Genomic DNA, 7,500 nt, shown 5'->3' on the forward strand with positions numbered 1-7,500 from the left:
GTGTGTGTGTGTGTGTGTGTGTGTGTGTGTGTGTGTTTAGTTGAGGGGGCAAAACACCTTGCCTTCAGCCACATATTGATTTCTGTGTGTTTGAGAGATTGCGCGCCCGTATGTTTGATGTTTGGACGTGTGTGTATGTTTTCCCGCCTTTGTGTGTGTTTTGCACATTCACCTGTGTGTGTGTGTGTGTGTGTGTGTGCGTGCTTGGTCTGCGCTCCATCCTCCGGTGAACAACAGGCAGCAGAGCATGCAGTGAAAACACCGCAGCCGCATCACAATTCTAATAGCGGCTGTCGAGCCGCACGCTGCGCAAAAACGTGTGAGAGTTAATGAGATGTTCATGAAATATTGACGTTGACTTCTCCGCATTCACTGATCCGGCTTCTGTCTTGTGCGCTGGACAGAACCTGGCGGGAGAGCGATGTGCCGCCGTTTACTCTGTTACGGATCTATCGCTCACCAGTTACTACGGTAACAGACACGGCGCTTTGTGCCGCCGCTGCTGGAACTATAGAACACATCTAAAGGCGGTGCCGAAACGAAGTCCAGAGGGAATCTCAAGAAAGGCCAGCGAAACAACCGCGTGCGCCATGGCGCTGATGTTCGAAGTTCGTCGGGGTAGGTTATTCTGGCGGTGCGCCCTGTCGACGTCACGGGAACGCGGTCGCCCCCCCGGCGCCGCCGCGGAAGCCCCTGCCGCTTGGACGTCGGGAGCGGCGCCGCCTGCGCATCGTCGCCGCCAGCCGGAAAAAAAAAAACAACTGTGTGTTTTTCGTTGAGGAACCTTCTGGGGGGCGCCCAGCCGCTGACCCCCGGGATTCATCTCGGCGGCGGAATTAAAGCGTCCGTTCCTCCAAACGGCAGCTAATTGTCGGATGATGCGGGTTGTCACCGCAAAGCGCTTTGTTGCCTCAACAGCTCCGTGCGAGCTGGGGGTTCCGTTTTTAATTACCTCTGTGTAGAAGATCCGTTTGGAGAGAAAACGCTCGTTTTCTTTCGGCACGGAGCACGCCGGCCCCTGCGTCGCACCAGGGGTCCCCTTGTGCCGTCGGACGACTCCTCCTTCTTAATGAAACCGTGTTTTATTCGGTCCGATCGGATTCCCCCCGCCGCGGGGAAGACGCTGTTAACGTTTAGGAAGAAACCACAGCCGGCGAGGTCTGTCGACATCGACCGCGTGCACTCGACAGCGGGCGTGCACCTCTCCAGCACCTCTCCAGCACCTCTCCAGCACCTCTCTGCAGACCCTCTTGGACAGGGGACAGGGATGAATGTTGAATCCTTGAGAGGTCCTTTGACTTGCTGTGTGTGTGCATTCGTTTGCGCGCTCTCTGCAAACACTTGTGTAGCGGAATTTTCCGACTAATTCCGTTTGTGGGGATGGTAGCTCAGGCGGTAGAGCTGGTGGTCTAGTGATCTAAAGGTTGCTGGTTGGATCCCAGGCTCCTCCTGCTAGCATGCTGTAGTGTCCTTGAGCAAGACACTTAACCCCTAATTGCTCCTGGTGGCTGCGTCCGTCGGTGTTTGAATAATTGTAAGTCGCTTTGGATAAAAGCGTCTGATCAATGAAATGTAAATGTTTTTTCACACCAAAATGGGCGAGTCGACCCGGGTTTTTAGACCTGGCTAAAAAGAGGCGATTGACACCTTTCCCACTGCCGGGAGAAATGGCGTTTTTTTTTTCATCGCCTTTAATTTTTTTTTTTCCACATTCAACCTCACTAACAGGTGGGAAAAGGGGCGTGTCAGCAACACGGGGGGGGGGGGGTGCATTTCACGGTCCCCCATGCGGAAAAATAGTCATTAACCTTTGATTTTGATTTTGGATTCTACATGGGATGTGAGATTCTACATGGGCTTTTGTGCGCCAGCGTCCAGAACTTCAAATGCTGCAGGGTCATTTGACCCGGGAATGACACCCGGGCTTTTCCTTTCCCACTGGTGACAAATGCCGGACGTTAGCGGGCGTTACCGGGTTTTCGGTGCGGCGGGAAAAAGGGGCAAAGAGATTCCTTCATTTTCGCGATTCTTCGTCGGTTCCGCTCGCCCGCCCGCTCCCTCGCCGTCCCTATCTCTCCCGCTCGTCCACTCGCTGGGCGCGGGCTGAGGGGGCTCGTGGGGCTGACCGCTGAGCCGCTCGGGATGCACGCGCGACTCTCCGCTCTGTCTTTAGGAATCGAGGCCGGTCGGGCGCGTCGGGCTGCAGCCGCCCGGTCGCAGAGCGAAGCGGGACGTCTGACTACGTTGCCCTAGCGACTCCAACCCCCGCCCCCCCCCCCCCCCCCCCCCCGAGCATTTGGAGGGTGTGTTTTGGGAATCTCGCACGACGACAGACAATCCGACGGTTGGATTCAGGGTTGTGAAGCCGACGTAGGTGTCCTGCCTCCCAGCCAAAGAGTTTTACCGCATTTACAGCAGCGGGGGATCGAACACAAGGCCCGATGGGGGAGCGATGATCAAACTGATCCGGGAACAGCCAAGTGGTCTCTAATCCGCCTCTCGGTTAACACGGCCACTGATCCAGGACCAGCGGACACTGGGATGGGGGCTCACGGTGGTGATGCATGGCTCCGTATGGCTGCTAGAGCGCTGCGGGGCTGTGATCTTGGAGCGGCCATATGGCAGAGGACTCAGACAACGCAACCCCCCCCCCCACACACACACACACACACACGCACACACACACACACACACACACACCCACCCACCCACACACCCACCCACGCACACACACACGCACACACGCGCACACACATTGAAAGGAGTCCACTTGAGTAGATGGATGGGCTGGTGAGTCTGAATCGAAGCCAAAGCCAAAGTGAATTAATCTCCACTAAGATCAATTCTCACTGTGTCAAATGGAACCGTCTCAACATCTCGCCTTGTTCACAATATAAACATTCATAATATAATAATTCAGAAACTAATAATTCAGAACATAATGATTCAGAATATAATGATTCAGAATATAATAATAAAAAATATATTAATTCACAATATAATGATTCAAAATGTAATAATTCACAATATAATAATTCAGAATATAATAATTAAAAATATAATAATTTATAATATAATTATCCAAAATACAATAATTCATACTATAACAATTCATAATACAATTATCCAAAATACAATAATTCATAATATAATAGTTCATAATATAATAATTCAAAATATAATAATTCCTTATATAATTATTCATAATATAATTACTCCAAATATAATAATTCAGAATATAATAATTCAGAATATAATAAAACGTTGATCAGTACGAGCGGGAGCCCGTCACAGTCTGTAAGTAAACTTTAAACCTCGTCAAATGATCATTACCCAAGTTCCCCACTCCCAGCCAAAGGGGGGGTCAAAGGCCGACTTTGCATGTGCGGCGCCGTGAGGACACGCCCCGCAGGGAGCGTCGACGCCGACGGCTGGTGGCTTAATTAGGAGTCAAGGTCGTTTTTTCTTGAAATAAGAATTTCTCGGAATCTAAAATGGATCAAACCGTGAATGCCAAGAATTTTTCTTTCATTTTTCCCGCTGTGACTGAAATGCTCCCGTGCAATCCGCTTCATCATTCATCTTACAAACGATTTGCTTTAAAAATCAATTATTTTTAAAAATTTACACCGTGTTCCAAATTATTATGCAAATTACATTTTTCCTGAATAGTCGATGCAAATGACAGTCAGTATAATTTTCAAGTCATCAACCGTTAGGGTATAATTCAAATGTTATTGAACAAACCTCCCAATGACAACAGTATTTTTTCAACAATAAAAAACTCAAAATGCACTGTTCCAAATTATTATGCACAACATTCAACATTCAAAACATTTTGAATGTTGAATGTTCAATTCAACATTCAAAATGTTTTGAATGTTGAATGTTGTGCATAATAATTTGGAACAGTGTAAAGAACTGAAAATGGTAATTTGTTGAATTTGCAGCATTAGGAGTCATATTTACTGAAATCAAAAGCTATTTCAATCAAAAACATCTGAACAGGCCAAGTTACATGTGAACATAGGGGCCTTCTTTGATATCACCTTTTACAGTCTTGCCTCCATTGAACTTGTGAGTTCTTGGAGAGTTTCTGCTTGAATTTCTTTGCAGGACGTCAGAACAGCCTCCCAGAGCTGCTGTTTTGATGCCAACTGCCTCCACCCTCATAGATCTTTTGCCTGAAGATGCTCCAAAGTTCTCAATAAGGTTGAGGTCAGGGGAGGATGGGGGCCACACCATGAGTTTCTCTCCTTTTATGCCCATAGCAGCCAAGGACACAGAGGTATTCTTTGCAGCATGAGATGATGCATTGTCAGGCATGAAGATGGTTTTGCTACGCAAGGCCCGGTTCTTCTTTTTGTACCTTGGAAGAAAGTGCTCAGTCACAAACTCTATATACTTTGCCGAGGTCATATTCACCTACCATCTCTCTCCCCACGATTCCGGCCCAAAACATGACTCTGTCACCTCCTTGTTGGGACATGGTGACCATCCACCAACCATCCACTACTCCATCCATCTGCACCACCAAGGGTTGCACGGCACTCATCCGTCAACAAGACTGTTTGAAAATGAGTCTTCATGTATTTCTGGGCCCCCTGCAACCGTTCCTGCTTGTGAGCATTGGTTAGGGGGGGCCCAATAGTAGGTTTATGCACAACTGCAAGCCTGTGGAGGTTCCTACACCTTGAGGTTTGCGGGACTCCAGAGGCACCAGCAGCTTCAAATACCTGTTTGCTGCTTTGTAACGGCATTTTAGCAGCTGCTCTCTTCTTCCCATGAATTTGTCTGGCAGAAACCTTCCTCATTCTGCCTTTATCTGCACCAACCCGTCTGTGCTCTGAATCAGCCACAAATCTCTTCACAGTACGATGATCAGCCTTAAGTTTTCGTGAAATATCTAATGTTTTCATACCTTGTCCAAGACATTGCACTATTTGAGGTTTTTCGGCAGCAGAGAGATCCTTTTTCTTTCCCATACTGCTTGAAACCTGTGGAACGTCCTTCCTAAGTAGTTTTCCTTGAATTGGGCTCAGCTGGCAAACTAATTATCACAGGTGTCAGACAGATTGATTTCAGTGATTTAAAGAGCCCTGAGACACAAAACCATCCATGAGTTTAATTGAAAAACAAAAAATGTAATGTTCAGGACACTTAAATCCAATTTGCATAATAATTTGGAACGCAGTGTTATCATTTAGCTATTTAAAATCACGTCTAGAGCAGCCGTATTATTTGGTCATGCAGGGCGCAATTCAAACGTCACGTCGGCAGATGAATCAAATTTTGAGGTAATTTTCAAGGCAACCCCTTGTTCTGAATCAGTAACAGGTGAACAATAGTCAAGGGGCGAAGATGAAGAAATTCAATGTCAAATATCATTTTTCTATTAATGAATCGAGTGGAAAATGATGCGGTAACATGAGCTCAACAATGATAAATGGCTTCAAATTCAAATTGAAAAATCGTCAGAAAAAATGAACCCGACGTTGGGGCTCATCACGAGGTGTGACTGTGGGGAAGGTTTTGGGGAAAAACCGGGGTATCCAGAAAATATGCAACACAATGCAGGTTTCGGAGGAAAAACGTAAAAAGATATTCTATAATGTCGTTTTTTTTTTTTGTTGGTTTTTTTTGGGCTTTTTTTTCACAGTCCTATTCAGAGTGAGAGTTCAATTTCTGAGATGGGATTTCCGCGGGACTTGCCCGGTCAGGCTGCGAGCGAGCGGAACAGCAGTAATTAGCGAGTTGGAAACGCAGCTTCTCACATGAGCAGTCAAATCATTTGAGGGTCACACCGCCTGAGTGAGTGGGGGCGTCTGGAGGTGGAGGAGGGGTGGCGCTGGCGGTAACTGTTGTGGCAACTCGTGGCCCTGGGGGGGGGGGGTGTTGGCTGGGTTTTTGGGGGGGAGTGAAAGCAGTGACGGGGGGGGGGGTTTGCAGTTTGTCTGGATCTGCCGCCTGCAGCTAATTTCATGACCTGGTTTCCTTTCAGGTTCTCCCGAAATGCACCGTCGGCCCCCGGGTCTAGTAGATGGGATGCGGCGCGGCAGCGGTCGCCATGGAGACCAGTGATGAACCCAGCAATTCCTCGGTGCGAACGTCGGGTGGGCCGAACGCCCGCCCGGCGGGTGAACAGCAGCGGGAAAACCGAGAAACCCCCCCCGGACGAACTTTGTCCGTTTGTTATCGGCAACATTTACGAGGGCCCACGTGACGGCCGGGGCCCTCGCCCTGAGTGTGGGTGTGTGTGTGTGATGGGGGTGTGTGTGTGTGTGTGTGGGTGTGTGAGGGCCTAAGGTGCTTCTGAGTGATGAGCAAAGTGGGCGTGACCTCAACACAGACAGCTTGGCTGGCGCCACGCTGCACGCTGCATGCTGCACGCTGCATGCTGCACGGAGCATGAGGCACCCGGCACGCTGCACGTTGCACCCGGCACGCTGCACGCTGCAGACGCCTTACTTGAGGCTGCTTGTTTAGGGGACGTGGAGATCAGTGTGGAAGCTCTGCCAAGACGTTTCTTTCGACTGCGGCGGCTGCGGCGAATGCGGCGACTCCTCATGCGGTGTTTTCCGGCCTTGAACACGGGGCTGCTATTCTGCCGGCACCAATGGATTTGATGAATGAGATGAATTACGACAGCCTTGCCATTTTTTGATCTTACTACACAAGAGGTAATTTCCATTATTTGTCTCTTTCAAGTGGAGTTTGTAAAATAACGGCAACAACCTGACACGCCCTCCTGACAGAGGGCTGGGAAACTCGGCGGTGATGTCATATACTACCGAAAAAAAAAGAGAAGCTGACATGATGCTGACTGCTGGAAACAGCTGCTCTCCGAGGATGACGCTTCCGCCGGTGGTTCTCGCTGGAGCGTCCACGAAAACAACCCCCCGAAACACGACGAGTGTCTCTGCCCCCGCGGGCGACCACGCCCTCCAGCGCTGACAAACTCACACTCTGTTGGCCGGACGCCGAGCAGCGGCGGACGGCCGAAGGTTTACATCCAGACCTGCAGAGTCAGAGCACGGTTCCCGGCAGCCAGCTTCCCCGGAGGCAGCGGCAGAGAGAGACACACACACACACACACACACACGCACACACACACACACACACACACAAACACAGATCACCTTCCCTCCGCCACACTTCCTGCCTCGCAGCCAATCACCGACCTCGTAGGAGACGGTCAAATTGACAACAAGCAGCGCCTGTCAGACCTGAGGCTGCAGACGGTCATGAGGTGGAGAGAGAGAGAGAGATAGAGAGAGAGAGAGAGAGAAGGAGAGCTCCCGCAACCCGAACATGAAGCTCTACCTTTTAATCATTCATTGTCTCTCGGCTCTCTTAATGAGGTGACGGATCTTAAATAATTAGCGACGAGAGTGAATGAACCATATTTCCATGGCAGCATCGCCCGAGGGTGGGGAAGGCATCGGGAACGACACACACAAACACACACACACACTTACACGCGCGCACGCACACACACAC

The sequence above is a fragment of the Zeus faber genome (genome assembly GCF_960531495.2).
Source record: "Zeus faber genome assembly, chromosome: 8".
In the NCBI taxonomy this organism is placed as follows: Eukaryota; Metazoa; Chordata; class Actinopteri; order Zeiformes; family Zeidae; genus Zeus; species Zeus faber.